Source organism: Giraffa tippelskirchi, chromosome 11, assembly GCF_054371585.1.
Source record: "Giraffa tippelskirchi isolate mGirTip1 chromosome 11, T2T-mGirTip1v1.2.pri, whole genome shotgun sequence".
Classification (NCBI taxonomy): Eukaryota; Metazoa; Chordata; class Mammalia; order Artiodactyla; family Giraffidae; genus Giraffa; species Giraffa tippelskirchi.
The window spans coordinates 120,281,502-120,304,026 of NC_137285.1; the positions used below are offsets into that span (position 1 = coordinate 120,281,502).

Below are 22,525 nucleotides of genomic sequence, written 5' to 3' on the forward strand. Positions count from 1 at the left end.
TTGTTGCTGCTCTATGGCAGGCTTTGTCTTTCATCTGACCGTTATATGAACTGCTAATCTGATCATATCACCCTCCTGCTTCAGACCCTTCAGTGGTTCTCCATCAGCTTCAGAATAAAATCCAAGTTCTTGAATGTTACCTTCAAGCCCCTGCATGAGCTGGTACCTGCTCATTTTTGTAGCCTCACCTCTTGCTACTTCCCTTCATTCTACTATTGAATCACTATGAGCTGTGTGCTCTCACTCTCATCTCTACTGTCCTAGAAAAGTCATCAAGGTACCTCTGTTTTAGGGTCAGATGCTTCTCTTCCTTGCTCCCAAACACCACTTGCACACTTCAGTACTAACTGCACTAATTGTGATTGTTTGCCATTACTATTCCCCCACGCCCCACCAAATCCACTAGACTGTGGCTTCTTTGCAATAGAGACTGTTTTATTCATTTCAGTATTTTCCATACCTAATGCTATGGTTGGGGCACAATAGGCCCTCATGAGCATCACAGAAGAAGGAAGAAGTGGGAAAGGGTTGGGATGGGAGCATGGTCATCTACCCATTCATTCAGTCAGTGTTGTATAAAAATATTTTGAGTTCCTATTATGTTCCAGACCCTATAGTACCTATTGTGAACACTGAGATGACAATCTCTTCTGAGGCCTTCAAGGATCTCAGAGTTTAAGGAGATGCAAACATATAGTGACTGATGTAAGTGCAGTGATAGTTATACATAGGTTATTTTGAGAGAAAATGGGGAAGGGACACATCCTTACCTGAAGGAGGAAAAGTAGAGGATGTTCTTGGAAAAGGTAAATAGAGGGATGGGAAACAGGAATGGTGAGGGGTGTAGAGCTCAGTGGTTAACTGTTTGGGTTCTTAGTTCCCTCAGCTATGAAAAGGGATAATGATAGCTCCTGTAAGGCTGATGTGAGGGTTAAATGATGTAAATGCCTAGCACAGTGCCTGGAACACAGTTTGTTTCAGGTATATAATTTATTTGTCCATACATTTGACAAATATTTACTGAGCTCTGAGTGTCTGCCAGGCACTATTTTAAGAGCTGGGGATATAGTGGCACACTAGAAAGACAAGATCTTTGCTTTTCTGGAGTTAAATTCTAGTAGGAGGAAGCAGACAAAAAACAAACTTACAAGTCAGATAAAAACAAGTAAACATATGAACTACAAGGGCCTCCTGATTATGGGAGCTGAAGAAAACAGTAAGGATACAGATAATGATTGCAGAGGATGCTTAGCTTAAATGAGAATGTTGGGGGCTTAAAATAGGACCAGAGTTCAACAGTGATGTTTCAAATGAAGTTTTAAATTAATTTCTGTGGATTCAATTAGAAGAGTCCAAGTCCCTGCCTGCTACAATTGGTGGGAAGTCTGTTTTCAGTCACTTTAGTGCTCCTCCCTTTCCCTAGACCCGCAATTATACCAGAGGTTCACACCATTTAAGGGTCCCTGATTGTGTATCTCTGTTGCTACTGCTCCTTGTGACCACACGATGCCGCTGTTGGGGTACCAGTGCCTCATCCTACGACCCAGAGGTCTGCCTATTCAGCTCTGTGCTCTGAGCTAGGGGTCCTTCCATGGAGGGTGACTCTACAGTAGCTCCATTTCCTCTGGAAAAATTCAGGGCTCCTCTTGCAGGCTTCCAGAAAAGGCTTTGTGCCCAAATTATGTTAGCTTCTCGGCTGTCACTCCTTTCAAATGTTCTGCTGTTACTGAGGGGCTGGTCTGAACACGCTCAGTTCTCTATCCTCAAGGAAACATAAATTGTTGTTCCATTTCCAAATCCTTGGAAATCCAATCCCCACCCCCCCATTTCAACTCACACACAAAATTAAGAGGGCAAATGCACACTTCTCACACAAAATATCTCGATAGCTTATCAGAAGCATGTGAATTCTCAGAGATTCTGGACCCTGATCCCTAGGAACCCAAAGGCTTGGCTAACTTTGGTGGGAGGGATGCTACTTTTTGTTCTTTCCTGGTGCTTCTACTGCAGCAAATAATAAAAATCAAGTTAAAAGTTCTCAATAGTTCTCTTTGTGACTTTACATTTTCCAATGTTACTGCTATCGTTATGATTAGTAATACTGGAATACCAGCCCACCTGACCTGCCTCTTGAGAAATCTGTATGCAGGTCAGGAAGCAACAGTTAGAATTGGACATGGAACAACAGACTGGTTCCAAATAGGAAAAGGAGTACGTCAAGGCTGTATATTGTTACTCTGCTTATTTAACTTATATGCAGAGTACATCATGAGAAACGCTGTGCTGGATGAAGCACAAGCTGGAATCAAGATTGCTGGAAGAAATATCAATAACCTCAGATATGCAGATGACACCGCCCTTATGGCAGAAAGTGAAGAAGAACTAAAGAGCCTCTTGATGAAAGTGAAAGTGGAGAGTGAAAAAGTTGGCTTAAAGCTCAACATTTAGAAAACTAAGATCATGGCATCCGGTCCCATCACTTCATGGCAAATAGATGGGCAAACAGTGGAAACAGTGGCAGACTTTATTTTTGGGGGGCTCCCAAATTACTGCAGATGGTGACTGCAGCCATGAAATTAAAAGACACTTACTCCTTGGAAGGAAAGTTATGACCAACCTAGATAGCATATTAAAAAGAAGAGACATTACTTTGCCAACAAAGGTCCATCCAGTCAAGGCTATGGTTTTTCCACTAGTTATGTATGGATGTGAGAGTTGGACTATAAACAAAGCTGAGTGCCGAAGAATTGATGCTTTTGAACTGTGGTGTTGGAGAAGACTCTTGAGAGTCCCTTGGACTACAAGGAGATTCAACCAGTCCATCCTAAAGGAAATCCGTCCTGCATATTCGTTGGAAGGACTGATGTTGAAGCTGAAACTCCAATATTTTGGCCACCTGATGTGAAGAGCTGACTCATTTGCAAAGACCCTGATGCTGGGAAAGATTGAGGGCAGGAGGAGAAGGGGACAACAGAGGATGAGATGGTTGGATGGCACCACCAACTCAATGGACATGAGTTTGAGTAAGCTCCGGGAGTTGGTGATGGACAGGGAGGCCTGGAGTGCTGCAGTCCATGGGGTCACAAAGAGTCGGACACGACTGAGTGACTGAACTGAACTGAAACTAAGGTTAATGGAGACACTGACATGGAACCAACTTGTCATCCAGTATATGTGGCTTTTAGGTGGCTGCTTTATTCAGGAGGGAGGCACACTAGTGAATTACCAAAATTCAGAGGCTGGTTGTTGGTTTTTAATATCAGAAGTACAAATCTATTATGTGTTCCATCATAGTTAGGCTGAGAGGGATTTGTCTGCAATTACAAAACTCAGAAAACACTGATTAAGTTCAGGGCTGGATTCATTTCTCTGAGAAGCCTAACTGGTAAATGAACTACAATAATCTAGTTATCTAGTCAGAACATTTTCCATCTTGCAAGAATGTCTACATGGGAAACTGAAGTAAGATCTTAAAGTAAGGAAATAGAATAGTGAAAACAGGATGACGATAATGAGCAGGATTGTCCAACCTGCATGCTCGTTTTTTTGCTGTGATATTCTTCTTCCATGGGAAAGACTATCTACATTCCTGGTAGGAAGCATCTTCCTTGTTAAGCATTGGAGATCCTTTTGGCTTTTCTTCATTGAGAGTTGAATCATATATTAATCACTTCAGCATTGAAGGGAACTCGAAAGCCATTGAATCCACCTGCATTTCCAACACTCAAACATCATTTATCATCTTGCAACTTGTCCTTAGCTAGCTTTTGTTTGAAAAAGTCCAGTGACAAGGAACTCACTGCCTCTTAGGCAACTCTAATTTTGAAAATTTTAACTGACAGGAAAATTTACACTAAGATCACAATATGTCTTTATGGTTTCCCATATGTGGCAGTTGGCGTCACTTCTGCAACATCTGTACATCAGAATTCCTTTATTTCTGTGATGTGCATGTCCTGGGAGTCCAGCTCCAGCAGGGCACACAGGACTGACTTACCTAGGATTTATCCCACCATTCTTTTCTCAGAACAAATGTTGCTATTTTACTTAGACATTCCTTGTGATATGTTGCTTGGAATCTTGGCCATTCTTTTGGGAATTGTTTTAGTTCATTCATATCCATTTTAAATAGAGATTTGGCAAGGTACATGGAAAAAGTATGGTCTTCATAGTCAAAGACTGTTGAACTTAATTGCTGGTGAAGGGCAATTCTCTTTTTCTAGATCTGTTACGAGTATTAAATGAAGTTTTCCACATACTCATTTTCTCATTTCATATTGTGCCAGGCGATGGGGATGGATGGTGTGTTACACAGACACGGAGGCTGCCCTCATAGAACTTACACTAAACTGGAAATTTTAATAAAGTTTTAAATAAATGCTATGATAGGAGAAATATAAGGCGCTATAGGAGCACAGAAATAGGGCATCTAATCCAGTAGGGTGGCAGTAATTACAGCGGAGGCATTTCAGGGAGAAATCATCTTTATTTCAACCTGATTTCCTCTTTTATTTTTTCTATCCTGTTGTATTACATTTCTTGTTACGTAATTTTTGCAAGTGACTTTTTTTTTTTTTGTGGCTGCACCATGTGGCATGCAGGATCTTAGTTCCCTGACCAGGGCTTGAACCCAGTACCCCCTGCAGTGGAGGTGGGGTGACTTTTTAGAATGACCTGATATATAATTTTACAAAAGTCATTTGAGTATTTGATTGACATAGCAGATTGAACACATCCAAAACTGTACTCTTTTCTCAAAAGTCATGATTCTCCTCTCTCACCTTACAAAGTGTCACCACCAAAGACCTGATCTTCACCCCCAAATCCCCATCTTCATTACAATTTTCAGTTTACTATAAGTTCCAAGAGGGCACCATTTCTGTCTGTGTAACACACCATCCATCCCCATCACCTAGCACAATATCAAATGAATGAATGAGTATGTGGAAAACTAATGAGTCACCAAGTCCAGCAGATTCTTTATTAATAACCTGAGAATTTTTCTCTCATAAATAACTAATCAATTTGGAGCCACTAGAACAATTTGAGAAGATAAAACAAAGAACCAGAGGGAAGTTGAATATTGCCCTTTCCTCTTGAGTTTTCTTGTGAGTTAAATGGGTAGATACATGTGAAAGGCTCAGAATTGTGCCAGGCATGTGAGAGCTTAACTTTCATTGTAGTTTGGTTATGGTCACTTGATCCCTAAATTCAGTCAATGCTGAAACCAGCTTTTACTGTTGACATTTTCATTTCTGTGAACTAATAAATATGCTTTTCGCTTAACCTCAGTTTTAGTTTTTTCAGTATATTTGATTCTTCCCTGCAGCTGCAGGATTCCTAATGGATACAAACTCATTGGCTCTGGAACCAGCATGGAGGGCAAGGGCAGCGTCTTATCTTTGAAGCCTCAGCACTTAGTGCAGGACCTGTCATAGAGCAGGTACTGAATATTTGGAGAATAAGCAAATTTATTCCAGTGAGGTTCCAGGGACACAAGAATTAATAAGAACCTGCCTGCAAGGAGCTGGCTCACAGCTACGCCTTGTTTGCTGTCTTTCCTTGGAGCTCTGTTGCGTCCTCCCAGGCTGACTTAAGGCTTGGGAGAGACAGTGTCTGGGGCCCACAGTCTTTTCTGGGTCCATAACAAAGCTTTGCTTTTTTAAAATCAGAAGGGAAAAAAAAAGAAATTTTAGATGAAAGAAACTTTTTTTAACTTTATTTTATATTGTAGTATAGTTGATTAACAATGTTGCGATAGTTTCAGGTGTATAGCAAATGATTCAGTTTTATATATATATACATGTATCTATTCTTTTTCAAACTCTTTTCTCTTTTAGGTTGTTACATAATACTGAGCAGAGTTCCCTGTGCTATACAGTAGGTCCTTGATAGAAACATTTTAATATATGATATTAATATATTAATTATATAATGCCATTGTAAAATATAATTAAAAAACTGGTTATCAGATGCAGGAGGGTGGGGACAGGGGAATTGGATGAAACTGGTCAAAAGGTACCAACTTGTAGTTACAAGTTAAATAAGTACTAGGGATGTAATGTACAAAATGATCAATATAATTAACACTGCTGTGTTTCAAAGATGTAAGTTGTTAAGAGAGTAAATCCTAAGAGTTCTCGTCACAAAGAAAAATATTTTTTTTTCTATTTCTTTAATGTATCTGTATGAGATGATGGATGTTTACTAAACTTATTGTGATAACCGTTTCATGATGTACGTATGCCGAATTATGCTGCACACATTAAACATAAACAGAGCTGTATGTTAATTACATCTCAATAAAACTGGAGGAAAAAAATTATTTTTAATTGAGTAAGGAGCCCCTGTCATCTGCTACTTAATTTTCTAGTTTCTTTTCTCCTATTTTCTTTTTTTAAAAAATTTATTTACTTATTTTAATTGGAGGCTAATTACTTTACAATATTGTAGTCGTTTTTGCCACACATTGATACGAATCAGCCATGGGTGTACATGTGTCTCCTGTTTTCTTAGAGCAACTTTATTGAAACTCTGTACAATTTTTAATACTATTGTTTATCCTTGAAAGAGGTGATTTCTTCTGGACTACAGTTGGAGGAGTTCTCTACTTGGTGAGTGAGTCAGGGCAATGATCCAGACTAGCAGGATTTCACCTTGTGACACAGAGTTTTCAGTGTAACTTTCTCGCTCTCTCTTTTTTAGCAATTAACAACGCAGAGGTTTCCTTCTGCTTCCTGAAATTACTTGCTGCAGGGTGGTGGTCTGTTTGATTTCTTGGTCAACTTTGCAAATTCTACTCGCATAAACTTCAAACTTGTTTCAAGGAATCTCAGGTCTGTAGCCCATAGACTCTGTTCTCATTGTTACAAACTAAATTATGTTTCTTCTGAATTTCCAGGTGTGCCCATTCACTGTGTGTTCTGCCAGCTCTGTGCCTGTGCATCTCTGTGATTTGCAGTTGTGATCATCCTTGCTTTGATCCTCGCTATAATTGGTGGCGCTTCCTATTTGTGGTTTGGACTTTCAGATGCTTCCTAGTTTCATCAAAGATGGACAGAGTCTGCATTTCTGTTTCTCTTTTCTACTTTAGGATTTTTTCCAATATGATGAGAAGAAAAATATAGAGACAGCACAAATGTGGGGCATCATGTCACAAACAGACATCATTTCTCTTCTTCCATGATGGTTTAAGAAACCTGAAGTTGACTTTATAGAATATAGTTATAAACACGGTGTTCGAATCATCTGAATGTAACACGAATATCTCTGAAAATTGAAGAAAAATATAACTTCATCCAAGGAAAACACTGAGGATCACGAAGCTGAGTATCTGGCTCCTCATACAGCATTCTCATCCAACTAATACAAAACAGTAACTCATGGATAAAACAAACTCTTAAAAGAGTTTTATTTAAAATTGTCTAGCTTTTACAATATTGGAGGATTAAAAAGTATAGACTTAAATTTCTCGTAGAGTCACAACTTTTGTCACACACACACAGAAATTTTAAAACATTTAAATATTTACCCTAGTTGAATTCTAGTTTCTAGGCAGACCTTTGGAGACTTCTCTGTCGATGTCTTTGTTGTTGTTGCTTAGTTGCTAAGTTGTGTATGACTAAGTTGTGACCCCTGGACTGTAGCCTGCCAGGCTCCTCTGTTTATGGGATTTCCCAGGCAAAAATACTGGCATGGGTTGCCATTTCCTTCTCCAGGGGCTCTTCCCCACCCAGGGATCGAACCCTTATCTCCTGAGTCTCCTGAATTGCAGGTGGATTCTTTACAGCTGAGCCATCAGGGAAGCTCACTGATATCTATACACACATACTTATGAACACACACACATACACATTACATATATATATATATATATATACACATACATATGCAAACATACACATATATTTCTACTTCAGTGTTATATTTTGTAGGTTTCCAAAAACCAATTAGGAATGTCAAGTTAGAACTAAATTAATATAACATTAAATCACAATCAAATCATACTAAAAATTATAGAGAAAAATAAATTACATTTCTGAAAGCATAAATGAGCAAGTTTTTATAGAATAATATCTATATGTCCAGCTAATTTTCACAAAATCAGTTTACAAAAGATATTACTATTTCTGCTTTTATCCAATATTATCATTTATATTTAGTTCTCCAAATATCAAGCCATGAGACATTGTGACTTTTTTATTTAAAAGCAAATAGAGAACGTTTAGAAAACTTTAGTCATTAGCAACTTCAGTCATTTCAGCTTTAGTAAAATAACCGACTCTTTGCATAGATTAAAATATGCCATTTCCACATCCCTCAAATGCATTTAACTATAGTAATTTTCTTGATTTTGACAGAGGTAAAACATATGATCATCTTTAAGATGATTTGTGTGTGTGCTCAGTCATGTCCAACTGTTTGTGAACCCATGGATTGAACCCAGCCAGGCTCCTCTGTTCATAGAATTAATAAATGACTTTTTCCTCTTTTAATTAACATCAAATAAGGAAATGCTCAAATCAAGAGGTAATACATCTTGCAGTCCTATTATTAATATACTATATACTTTTACTACTATATTTTTAGATTTAAAACAAATCACTGAGAATACTGAAAACTTAGAAATTGTACAAATTAATTCAAGAAAACTCTTATTGGAATTTTACTGAAATAGGAGTTGCAATAGATTTCCCTCTTGTTCCTGATTCTGAAGCAGCAGTTTCTAGGTAGGATTTTTGTTTGTTTTTTATTTCTGCCTGTATGCCTCAAGTGGGACATTAGTCCCATAACCAGGGGTCAAATCCGTGTCCCCAGCAATGGAAGTGCAAAGAAGTTTTAACTGGTTGAAAGACCTCATTCATCCTTGACTCTCCCTCTAGAATTTATGTGTGGCAGAAACTTTTCAATAATTATTTGGGTATATGTTGTTTTAAGTATCTTTATTTTTCTCCCTGATTTGTTGCTTGTTTCAGTCTATCAATATCATACTTATCCCTGAAAGAGAAAATTCATGAAGAAACTATTCTGGAAAAAAAAAGTCATGGTTTTAGACATGATTTAACTTCTGATGGCATTTTTGCTTTCCTTGAATAGAGTCCATCTTACTTCAGTATACTTGAGAACCTTGGATCATTTTGGAATACACAATCAGTTCAGTCGCTCAGTCGTGTCCGACTCTTTGCGACCCCATGAATCGCAGCACGCCAGGCCTCCCTGTCCATCACCAACTCCCGGAGTCTACCCAAACCTGTGTCCATCGAGTCGGTGATGCCATCCAGCCATCTCATCCTCTGTCATCCCCTTCTCCTCCTGCCCCCAATCCTTCCTGGCATCAGGGTTTTTCCAATGAGTCAACTCTTCATATGAGGTGGCCAAAGTATTGGAGTTTCAGCTTCAACATCAGTCCTTCCAGTGAACACCCAGGACTGATCTCCTTTAGGATGGACTGGTTGGATCTTCTTGCCGTCCAAGGGACTCTCAGGAGTCTTCTCCAACACCACAGTTCAAAAGCATCAATTCTTTGGCACTCAGCTTTCTTCACCGTCCAACTCTCACATCCATACATGACTACACAAAGCTGATAGTAAAAAAAATGTTTTCACAGGCAAATCACACATTTAAGAAGAACTGATAAAATTTACAATTTCTCAACTTCTCACACATATAACTCACACACTCATTCTGGTCAAAATGTACTCTTCAAGAAATGTTTCAAAAAAGAGTTTCTCCTATTTATGAATGGAAATTTCATGTTCCCAATTAACTATTTCAAACATTTACTTAGAAGGCATCTTTTAGAGCAAACACATTTTGGAAATGTTCTCACACAATTTCAAGGTCAGAATACCCTCTCCTGCCCCCAACTCCTGGATAACATTCCTTTCCTCAGACTCAACAGAAGTCACAGTGAAAACTGTGGCAGCCATAAAATACATTTGTGAAGAGTGAAAAATTGTTCTCTACAACCAAAGCATCCTCCCTTCTGCCCAGTAAACAGGTGATACATATTGAGTATATTAATGTAAAGGGCCTTTCATGTGTCTAGACAATGAAGTCCAGTATGGTTGTTATTATTCAGTATTATTCTGAGAGTTCTACTTAATGTAATAAAACAGAAAAATATCTAAATATGGAATATGCAAATATGTGGAAAGGTGTCATTAATGTTAAGTTGGAGAGCAAATGTAGAATAGCACAAATTGTGTAATTCCATTAAAAAATTTAAGTACATAAAATGTATAACATATGTGCCATAGAAAACTATTTTACTTTTTGACAGTGGAATGGAAAAAGATAAACTTATATTTTTTATATTCTATACTTTTCCAACTATTTGGATTTATAAATATGTATTAATTTTGTTGATAAGAAAGGGAAAACTCTACCAAACTCAGAAGCCCTTAGGCTATAAATAAAATAGCTTTCTCTTTCTTTTAAACATATATATTAATACTTTTGTACATACATACTTTAATATTTATATAAATGTCACAATAACATTTTGTATTTCTTAATCAAATGTATATATATTTCATAGCAGAAGTATAAGCAAAAATCTTGAATTAAGAATCATGTAATTTTTTAGAAAATCCTAAAGATGCCACCAGAAAACTGCTAGAGATAATCAATGAATTTGGTAAAGTTGCAGGATACAAAATTAATCACAGAAATCACTTTCATTCCTATACAGTAATAACAAATGATCAGAGAGAGAATTTAAGGTAACAGTCCCATTTACCATTGCAACAAAAAGTATAAAATACATTGACTTTTGAACACTGAAAAACAAACAAAAAATTGGCTTTTATTCTTGTGACTATAGGCATATATACAGCCCAGGAAATTTTTGTTATAAGAAGTTAAGCTCTCAGCATAGAAAATTTACACAAAGAAAAATATAATATCTACAGTTATGAAAATTCAGGCAGGTATCAAAAATGATAAGATAATTTTAATTACATAAGAAAATTCTCAAAATATAATGGTTAAAATATCAGAAAATGATACTATTTGCACAGTAGGATTCCAGCTATGTTTTATTTTTTTAATTTATTTTAAAAATATTTATTTATTTGTTTGGCTGCATCTTATCTTAGTTGCACCACCCAGTTATGTTTTAAAATTAAAATATGCATAAGAAGAAAAAGCCTAGGCTAAAATGTTAATAGTGATGAGAGGACAGTTCCATATTTTCTTCTTTAACCTTTTTTCTTAGTTACCAAATCAAGTAATTTTTGCAATGAGCACATATTACTTTGGAAAATAGAAAAAAGTAAAATTTTTGAATGTTAAACAACAATACAATGAAGTTTCAAGTAAACAACACCTGTCAGAAATGAGAAAGAAATTTATGAGTGTAAAGTTGAGGTAGGAAGACTGAAGCAGTTCTCTGCTGACATGTGGAGAATTCAAAAAGTTGAAGAGACTCAGTTAAGTGAGTGCCTCATTTGATTTATAGGGAAGGGTGTCTTGAGACTGTAAATTTATTTTTCCAGCATCCAAATAAGATATTTTCAGATTGTGCCGAGAAGCCAAGAAAAAAAAAAAAGATAGACAATCTTTGGTTAGAGCTCAAGTGTCTGTAGGCAGTCCTTCCTCCCCTGACAGAGCTTTAATAATGGAGCACTCCTACATTCCAGCTGGGCAGGCTCCTCTCCATCTCATCGGCACAGAGAGGAGAATTAAACTGCAGGCATCTGAGTTACTCATAGCGAGCTAAAGCTAAATAAAGAGGTGACATTGGGGAGGTGGGTGGCGATGGCATGGATCCTAAGAATTGGCTTTCAAGGCATAAATACTTATGTTGCACAGAGTATCTGCAAACCAAGGATATGACTGAACAGACAGAATGAAAAGATAGAAGTCTCCTCTGGGGAAAAATCAGACAAGATGGCCACACTGTATATAATCACTAACCTCTGTATACGGTGTTTAAACAGCATCTCAGAAAGTAAGCTTGCTGTCTTCCACCTCATTTCCTTTGCCCCCCTTACTTTTGTCAACTATATTTCCATTCCCAATTCCCAATACTCAAACAGTTTGTCTCCTCCCTTTCAATCATCTCCCATATGTATATTAGTTAAATCTTGAAGAAGCTAGTTATGCAACATTTCATAATTCTAGTCCCTCATTTCCATTTCATTGCTATTATCCTCATTTACAGTCCCATTGCCTCTGACTTGAGCCCTTGAAATCATCTCTTAAATGTTTCTACTTGAATCTATTTGATATACTCAGTAGGTCAAAACACTATCTTGATTTTCCCCCAAACTCATGACTTCCTCTTCCTCTTAGCCAAGGTAGCATTCTTGTATATTTGCTATAGTCTATTTGTGTAATTATTCCCTTCCCCACTGCACTGTAAGTTCCTTGAGGACAGAGGTGTATTGAATTTATCTTTTGGTCCTTCACAATACTACTGTTCACTTAGAAGTCATAGAAACACTTGCTGTGTACTTAGTTGCTTAGTCATTTCTGACTCTGTGACCCCATGAACTGTAGCCCGCTAGTTTCTGTCCATGGGGATTCTCCAGGCAAGAATACTGGAGTGGGTTGCCATGCCCTCCTACAGGGAAAAATGCTTGGGGCCTTGGTATATAATTATTTGCTTAACTTCCCTCCCTTCTTACCCTGTGCCAAGAAACTCTTTCCAAGAGCATGCTTTAGGTCAGAGAAATGAGACTGATGCTTCCTCTCTGAACCATGAAGGCTTATCTCTTGAGCACTTGCTTCCTCCTTTATCACCAGTCAGTGATGGAAATAGATCACCACAAGCCCATTCAAAACAGACAGGGGTTATCATCGCCTTTTCATAACTGCCTGTTTTCTGGTAGATGTCTGTGTCTCCATCTTAGTTGGAGTCTGATTGCTATGATGTGTTTGCTACTAAGCACCAGTAGATACAGCTTCTGCACTTTGACAGAAACAAGTTCTTTTTTTTTTTAAATAGCAATTTCCTTTCCCTTTTAGGTTATTTAAAAAATATTTGTTTATTTGGCTGCACCAGGTCATATGGGATCTAGTCCCCTGACCAGGGATCAAACCCAGGTTCCCCTGCATTGGAAACACCAAGTCCTGCCATCAGACCACCAGGGAAGTCCCCCAACACAGGTTCTTAACTGCACACAAATCTGGGATGACTGCTGTTATACTGTTACCACCATACAGCTTCATTGGCTTACTTTCCTGGAACCTCTACTCCTCAAGCCCTCTCCTACCCTGCCATCCATTGCCAATGGTCCAATATTTTGTTATAGAGTTAAACCTTCTTGCTCTTGCTCCAACCAGGGTAAGGTTTCCTAAGAGTGAATCTTACTGCTCTCACATACCCATGGAAGCTCAGATCTTTCAACTATTCTTTTGGAAGGAAGGTGCTGTGTTACAGTGTTCCTCTTTGGTTACACCAATAACTCAGTACAACTTTTCTCTCAAGGGAAGGAATGGGATCTTAATCTCTTCTCCAGGTCAGTGGTTTGGGGGACTTAACAGAATACTTAGACTCATGGTCGGTGATCTTCGACAAACTGTTAAATACACTAAACCTAGTGATGGGGGGCGGAGGGAGGAGAAGGCACTGGTGCCCCACTCCAGTACTCTTGCCTGGAAAATCCCATGGATGGAGGAGCCTGGTAGGCTGCAGTCCATGGGGTCACGAAGAGTTGGACACGACTGAGTGACTTCACTTTCACTTTTCACTTTCATGCATTGGAGAAGGAAATGGCAACCCACTCCAGTATTCTCGCCTGGAGAATCCCAGGGACGGGGCAGCCTGGTGAGTTACGTCTATGGGGTCGCACAGAGTCGGACACTACTGACGTGACTTAGCAGCAGCAGCAGCAGTGATGGGGGAGGGGATTGCTCCTCTAAGTCTGTGCTATTTAGCCACTTACATGGCCCTAGACTTCCAGGATATATAAGCAAGTAAGCTGAGGGTATTTGGTTATGATCATTGTGTCTCACTCTCTTCTTTTTCCCCAAGAGGACAGACACATTAAGACCCATGTATTTGCCTGGAAGTTGACAGGTTATACTAATAAGAGGAAATTGAATAGGAAAAATGGAATTCTGATCTAGATTAAAAAGCAGACACATTACTTTGCCAACAAAGGTCCGTCTAGTCAAGGCTATGGTTTTTCCAGTTGTCATGTATGCATGTGAGAGTTGGACTATAAAGAAAGCTGAGTGTTGAAGAATTGATGCTTTTGAACTGTGGTGTTGGAGAAGACTCTTGAGAGTCCCTTGGACTGCAAGGAGATCCAACCAGTCCAACCTAAAGGAAATCCGTCCTGAATATTCTTTGGAAGGACTGATGTTAAAGCTGAAACTCCAATATTTTGGCTGCCTGATGCAAAGAGCTGACTCATTTGAAAAGACCCTGATGCTGGGAAAGATTGAAGGCAGGAGGAGAAGGGTACGACAGAGGATGAGATTGTTGGATGGCATTATCGACTCAATGGACATGAGTTTGGGTAAACTCCAGGAGTTGGTGATGGACAGGGAGGCCTGGAGTGCTGCAGTCCATGGGGTCACAAAGAGTCAGACACGACTGAGCGACTGAACTGAACTGATCTAGATTAAACAAAAATAAACTTAAGGCTTATTGGAAGATGATAGAATACTAAAACTGCAAGGCTAACAGAAACACCTGAAAACAGAAGAAATGCTTCCAAAACGAGACAAGAAATCTCAATACCAACAAACAAAAGTTAAAAAAAAAAAAAGTTTAACTTCGTCAACAAAAAACAAAGCCACAGAAGCCAAACTGTAGATGGAATCTCTGCAATGTGTTGGATACTTAGTGGATGGATTTCCCAGCACCCCTTAAAGGAGCAGCCATAGAGATCCAGCTAGTTATGTGCTAATTTCCTGATCCCTGGCCCTTGGTCTCAGGCCAAAGCACTCCATCCAAAGTAGGTAAATCACAGTCTTTTCTCTAGACCAGTGGTTCTCAACTGGAGGTGATTTTGCCTCCAGGGGACATTTGGCAATGGCTGGAGACATCTTTAAGTATCACAACTGGCATCTAGTACACAGAGCTCAGTGATGCTGCCAAATATCTAACAAAGCACAGGACAGCTTACCCAACCAAAGAATTATTAATAACTTGTTCAAAATGTCAATAGTGCTGAGGTTGCTAAACCTCACAGTTGATTGATCCCTACTGCTAATCTTACGTAGGCTGTTCTTCACTCAGTTAGCTACAATGAAAAAGTGGATGAAAAATATTCTCCTGGCACATGATAAAGTGTACAGTGGTGGAGCTTTAAGTTTATTACTGACTCAGAGAGAAGGCATTGCCTAGAATTCATAAAAACACTATAATGAGATAAATTTTAATTCAGATAAATTGTTTGGTAGAGGAAGACGTTTTTCCTTAGCTAGTAATTAACTTGCCTTATGGCTCTTTCTCCATAGCACTCAATATGAGACTGTGTTGAAGCATTAATTGAACAGTTTTTACTGTCAAGTCAAAATGAACCTCTTACTCAACCTGACATCCAGTAATACAGAACCAGCTCTGGCAGCTGTGAAGACTCTATATGTCTGTGCCTATGGTGCATGATGGAAAAAATTGCAAAGTGAATTTAGGGTAACCCCTTTGCCCCACCAAAGATATTACATTAAAATAAAAAACAAAAAAACAAAGGAACAACATAGGTGTGTGGAAGCATTTTCATAGGGACTTGGGGGAAATTTTGTTCTTTTACAGAAATACTAGCACCCATTATCAGGACATCTATTTGTGCCTTTGTTATAATGTGACAGTGTTCTTGGATGTGTTAACATAAAGGCACCAAGATCAAACAATATCAGAGCCACCAGCAGAGTGAAATAAAAGTGAGCAAAACTATTTAAGATTATTTGTCAGATGTGATATTTAGTTCAAAAAGAAAAGGACAAGAGTATGTTTATGTATGAACATTTTTCATAGGCATTTAACAATTGTTTTTAGATATTATTTTCTGATTGTGCTTTAGGTGTGTTGATACAGAAAGTGGAAAGAGAAACTGTGAATCTAGTGAAGCTACATGTCATCATCACAGCAGGAAGCTAAAACGGGACTTAATGATGTAGGAAAGGGTATTCAGGCCAATGGATGCTGACCAGGCTAGTCAGCAGTTTGCCTGAAAATAATAAGCAGAATTTTAAGACAGAGCTGCATTCCCGCTTGAGAGTTATGCCTCCCACAACCATAGTCACTTTGTCAAGGCTACCTGCACAGCCTGTCAAGGCAGCCAAGTCACTGTCCATTGTGCTGGATTGTCCAGCTCAGTCAGGACCCAGTGGAGGGAACATAGAGAGCTTCTGAGAAAGGAAAATAGGGAAATGTATCTGGGACCTCAACGAAGGTTGTCTTGAGGTAGATCAATTTCTAGAAAGCAATATGTGCAGGAAAAATCTTATGGATCATATTGGGGCTACTGAATATTTCCTTGAATTTTTTTTTAACATTCCCCAAAATGACCAGAAGGGTACCCAGAGACTCTAAAATAAAACTTGAAGTAAATGTATCCTGAATATTACACTCAGCTCTGGTGGGTTGGAGAGGGATCAAACAAATAATTGTTCTCATGGTGGGGCGACGGCAGTTGAACTTACCCAGCACAACAACAAAATATGAAAGTCATTCAGAGCTTGTTGCAGATGTGTTGTCAACGTTATAGGGACTGTTAGAAAGGATGGTGGTGAAAAGAGGATAAATAAAATGTTTTTCTGGTCAGGTAACGAACCCAAACATATCCTGTGGACTTCAGCTGTCCAGGTAGGGGTTAGGATATGGCTAACATGTGACCCAGGGTGGGAAGTGTTAAGCATATAGGGCAAAACCTTAATCAGCCACTTTCTGGATTCTTTAACCTTCTTAGAAGCTGCCAGAAGCCAACGCCTTTCTGGTGAATAACGGGATAATGCTCATATTTTTTAACGTGGCTCTGAGTCAGTATATGTGGGTCCTTGGCCAGCTCTCAACAAGACAGACCTGAGCAGATGAGGAGAATAAAATAAGACACTCCTTTCAGTGGTTTTTCTGCTGTCCATCCCTATGGTTCTTTATAAGCTTTACTTCTCACCATAAAAAGAGCTGCTTCTATCACTCCCTTCATTGCTGCTGTTCTTTATACAAAGATTGTGCTATTTAGCTCACAATTGAGGGGTTATCTAACAAACCATGCCTGCCTGGAGGGCAAGGGTCTTGTCAGGCACTTCCTGGATGGTTTTTTCCATGATCAAAAAAACTAGAGTGGTCTCTGAGTTCAGTGGTTGTTCTCTCCCACCTTGCTATGGCTGTAGGAGGCCACAAACTTGTGAAACATCACCCTTGGGCAACATCACAGTGGAGCTTCGGTCAGATCTCACCATGTGGACAGACACTGATTTCCTGTATGTGGCTCAATTGGGTGGCTCAGTTACGAAAAAGAAGAGCAAAAATTGCCAAGAAGGAATATCTCCTGCTTTGGGTATTTTTTTGGGTACATCATTTATCCACTGCCTCTGGAAGTTTGGGTTGCTATTGTGTTGGAGGGTGGTTATAAATATGCAGCTAACCTACACTTAATTTCATGGTCTGGGGAGAGGGTATGCTACCATCGCGTCTTCACAAGTCAGTATCCGCTTGTGAGGGCTTCCCCTGTGGCTCAGCTGGTAAAGAATCCGCCTGCAATGCTGGAGACCTGGGTTTGATCCCTCGGTTGGGAAGATCCCCTGGAGAAGGGAAAGGCTACCCTACCCATTTCCAGTATTCTGGTCTGGAGAATTCCATCGACTGTATAGTCTATGGGGTTGCAAAGAGTCGGACACGACTTTTTCAAGTGAGCGACTTTCACTTCACATCCTCTTGTGAACAAGACCAAGCACTACTGTGTAGAGTACCGAAAATTGATCAAAAAATCTATTTGCTAGAATCCACAGAAAGCTGATGTTCATGTGCTGCTGCTCACTTATAGCTTATTGTAGAGAAAAAGGAACAGTTTTTAGCAGATACCCACTGGAACTGGGATGACCAACCCATCCTGATCTGCTCAGGACTGTCTGTTTTAATACCTGAAGTCTCCCATCTCAGGAAACCCTTCAGTTTCAGCTAAGTTGGGACAGTTGGTCACCCTAAGGAGAACTGAATATGGCTCTGATCAAAGGGTATGGGACTCATGAGATTTATGAGGTCTCGTGTTTTAAGGAAAGTTCCACATAACTCTTAAGTGAATATGTTCATCTACATTGGTGTTATAAGGTTCCCAATATCTAAGCCAGAAAGGCCAATACAGAGGAGGAATGATTGTTAAACATAGGATATTGAGTTAAACCACTGTAAAATTCATTAAATATTTAGTGTTTACTATGTTCCAAGCACATTTATAGGTATCAGAAATAGAGAACTGAGCAAAATAAAGGCCTTAATTTCAGAGAACAAATTATCGGGAATATAATCAGGAAAGTTGGCGTGCTTCTTCTGGATGCACTGTGGGATAAATGAGCACAATGGTCAAACCTTCTGAATACCAAATTGGTGAGGACACGATGTAGCAAGATGTTTTCATGATGTATCCTACTATTTTCTAATCTTGATTGCACATCCTGGGAGGAAAAAGTTGGACATGCAACCTCAGTATGTATTTGCAAATTATATGCATGTACTTCCCAGGTGGCGCTAGTGGGAAAGAACCCGCCTGCCAGTTTAGGAGATGCGGACTTGATCCCTGAGTTGGGAAGATCCCCTGGAGGAGGGGCATGGCAACACACTCCAGTATTCTTGCCTGAAGAATTCCATGGACAGAGGAGGCTGGTGGGCTACAGTTCATGGGATCACAAAGAGTTGGACATGGCTGAAATGACTGAGCATGTATGCACTACTAATATATGAAACACATATACAAAAATGGAAATTAAGAAAAGTTACTCTCTAAGGCCCTCTGGGGCTGAAGCAAAAGCTCAGGGCACACATGATCAGGTATTAAAGGTTGGTTTAATTCCAAGTAGGCATTAAAAGATCATTTTTAAATGCAGGTAAAATCATGGCTCTCATACAGATATAAGAATAAAAATGAGTTGAAGATTTTATTTAATTCATTCATAGAAAACAAAAGTGATACAACCAAGTCAAAGGAGATTACCAAGAACAGACACAGTTAAAAGTCAGGAATATGGAAATGTACAAATAGAGCCCAAACTGATTTTTTGACTGTTTCTCCCTAGACAGAATTTGTTGGCATGTCAACAGACAAGAATTATCAGGCATTGCTATCAGTTATCTACAGTTTACAGAATTAGAATCAGACAACCCAAGTGTGTTTTAGAATAAACACTTATTTTTGCATTTATGCACATTTTTCCCCTACAGTCTCCCCACTTTTGATCAAACAGAATCTCAAAGAATCCTGATCACAAAGTGAATGTGGCCTTATTAGATATGGCCTGATTATTTACATAGGTGCAGCAAGAATGTTACCACAAAGGCCTTCTTTTTGTTTACTCTGCTGGAGGTTTCCATAAGGAATCTCAGGTTGGAATTCTAAAAGCCTCTATTACTTGCTGTCCTGAGGCTAGGAAGCCATGCCCAAGAAACTATCCACCAGGTTTCATCTGCAGGACTTATGATACATTGTGGTGACTCCTCCTCTCAAAGTCTTCAAAACACCTTTAGGCTCCTGTCATGGAAGTGACCTTCCTTACAAGCTGGACCATGTAAGCGAGGTACCAGGAAAGCCTTGTCAGCAATAAAGTCACTCATAAAGTCAATCTTAGTTCCCTGAGATCTTCTTCCTTTGTCCCCGCAGTCATGCCCACTTGGAGGGGCCTGGTGACAAAGTCACTGCTAGTATGAGCAGCTAGTCTTCTGCAAAGGAGTTGCCTGGTGGCTACAGACACCAAACACCACGGACTTGAAGCAGCTGGGAGTTAGAGTGGGTGATTCTCTCACTCTTCTTCCAAACAGTCCCTCTATCTGCCCCTGATTCTCTGAAACCTTTTCCAAATAGGATTAACAGGCGCTTGGATCAGCTGCCCACAGTGCTCCTGGTTGGAATTATTCGATAAAGTCCCTCCCAGAGAGAATCTTCAGAAAATCCAAAAGCCATTCAGCAGGAACAAAGCACGAATGAACAGGGAGGACCCGTAAATCACTGCGTCAGTTTTTAAGACATAAGAAGCCTGAATTCGAGTCACCTTCTACCTCCATCCTGATTCTCGAGTATGGGCCATCATATATGACTGATGATTGCTTTTGTGTCCCATTGAAATCTTTGGCTACTCCAAGAAAATCTTCCTGCCAAATCTGTGAAAGAAACTTTAACCTCAGTGGAAAGAACACGGGACCTCTGAACTGAGCCTTAAATTGAGAAAGTAAAGCAGCATGTTAAAAAAAATGATTAAGAAAAAGTATTTCAAATGCCATGGTAATTTGGACCAGTGAAACACTGCCAGGCTGGGAAGTAATTCATAGTTAAGAGAAAGGCTGGAGAATTAAGGTGCAGGGATTGCCCCCTAGTGTTCATGGTAAAGCTTGGAGTCTCTTTGTATTAAGTGAACTGAATATCACTCCTGAATTTATGCAATATTCCTCCCCAGAGGAAAGAGATGGTGGGAAAGCTTCAGTGAAACAAGTTCTATCTAAATATATACTTTTCTAGGATATAGAATGTGTATCTGTTGATGGTCCAGATGCTGGTCTGGAATTAAGCTAGATTATTGTATGCCTTTCCATCTTTCTACATCTTTCAGATGGATGGTCCATATCATGATGTTTTATATAGTATCTTAGGAGGATATTCATGCTGCAGACCTGATGTTGTTTATGTCCAAGGGATATCCTTCGCTGTGGTAGTGTTCATTCTCAGTTTGGAAGCAGTAGATGCTTTCATTGGAAATCTCATGCGTAAGTCATTCCAGTTGGCCTTTTTCTGTGTGGATTGAAGCCAGATGTTGAAATATTTTGGAACATTTGAAGTATTCTTTGAGGGCAGTCTCTTTACTCTTTTTCTTCATATTAAGCAGTCTTATGGTCAAGACACATACTTGTCTTATGTCAAGACATATACTTGACAGATTAGATCTTCACACAGTATCACAAATCACTGTTCTCTTGATCTGGCCAGTCCAGTCCGGGATGTATTTTGCAGAGATAGGGAGGAATTTTTATTTAGAATTGGGATAAGAATCCTCCAGTAATATGAAGACATTTTCCTCCACATAGACTTTATTCACATAACACAGTTTCTAAATAAACTGGCAGAGAATCTCACAATGGAAAAGCTGTTCAGCTGTATTGCAGCCACTCAGATGCAGAAAAGCACCAACTAATGGACTTAGGTCTTTGGGTCAATGATGAAGGATACTGAAGAAGGAGACAAAATAACAGTACTGCTTTGAACAGCTAATCTTCATAATTAACAGACCAATTGAAACGTAAAGAAGCATTTTTTATAACAGTATTTTGTTTCCCATGTAAGCAGCATGGAGAAAGTTGGAGCAGTTCAAAAGAAGCAAGAGATGGAAAACTGCTGATTTTGAATTTTGTATCTGAAGCAACAGAAATGAAAACCTATTGACAATATTATTTTAAAAAGGTATTTTGTCGGGAGAGCCATTTTACAAAAGAAAAAGTGTAAATGGTTAGTTCATACTCCATAATTTGGGGTAACATTTGAATGCAATAACATTTTAAAATAGTTTTGGGGAAAAAAGACAGTGGCTTGTCATACCCAATTAAATAAGCATCATTTTCAAATATAACATTCCAGACAAGGCCTCTGTTACACAACCATTTTTCCAATTATATTTAGTAAAAAGGAGGGTAGATTCTTACTGAACCTTTGCAAATAACTATGTTATCATTTAAAAGTAAGAATATTTAATAAAAGTTTCTGAATTTGGAAGGGGAGTCAAGTAGGGAGAATAAAACATCATCTAAAGATGTTTCATTCAGTTTACAAAATCAAATTTTACTAAATTGTTATGGATTATAAATAAGTTAATAAGAAGGGCTTCCTTTTGTATCCAGAAAATTACAACATTAAAACAATATCAACAATATTCCAAACAAATAGCTACAATCATCTCTCATTAGTTCATCCATTCTATGTAATCATTTCTTGTCCTACTGGGTCTTGGATTAGCAGTATCATGAACCCATCTGTTTCTTACTAATAAGAGTTCCGTAGATTCTAATTTAGACCATTAGCATCATCTTTCCTCTTCAGGACAGTCTTAAAGTTGTTTAAGTGATGACATCAGAAGCCTGTACCCAAGATCTATTATTCATTGAAGTGTCAGTAGTTTGAAGTAGCTGGTACAGTCCTTTTCTTTGGACTCTGGGGACCATGCATCTTTGTCAAAGACGTGATCTGGCCCCTGCAGCTGATTGCAGAGCCTTCAGGGGAGCTTACAAGTAACTATCTGTAGATGTCAGACTTAAAATGACTATGGTAATTGATGGAGAGAGTTCATATCAAGCAAGATGTAACTGACAAGGAAATTTGGTTGTTTCTGTGTCATGGAAAACAATGCTAATCCAAATAAATAAACACATAAA

General features: G+C 38.9%; 1 pseudogene across 1 annotated transcript; it reads left to right on the forward strand.

Moving 5' to 3' along the window:
* The first annotated feature begins 18,947 nt into the window (after nucleotides 1-18,947).
* On the forward strand, nucleotides 18,948-21,294 carry LOC145525258 (TBC1 domain family member 12 pseudogene; annotated as a pseudogene). The gene has a single exon (XR_014068095.1). The product of XR_014068095.1 is annotated as a TBC1 domain family member 12 pseudogene (transcript).
* The last annotated feature ends 1,231 nt before the right edge of the window (nucleotides 21,295-22,525 follow it).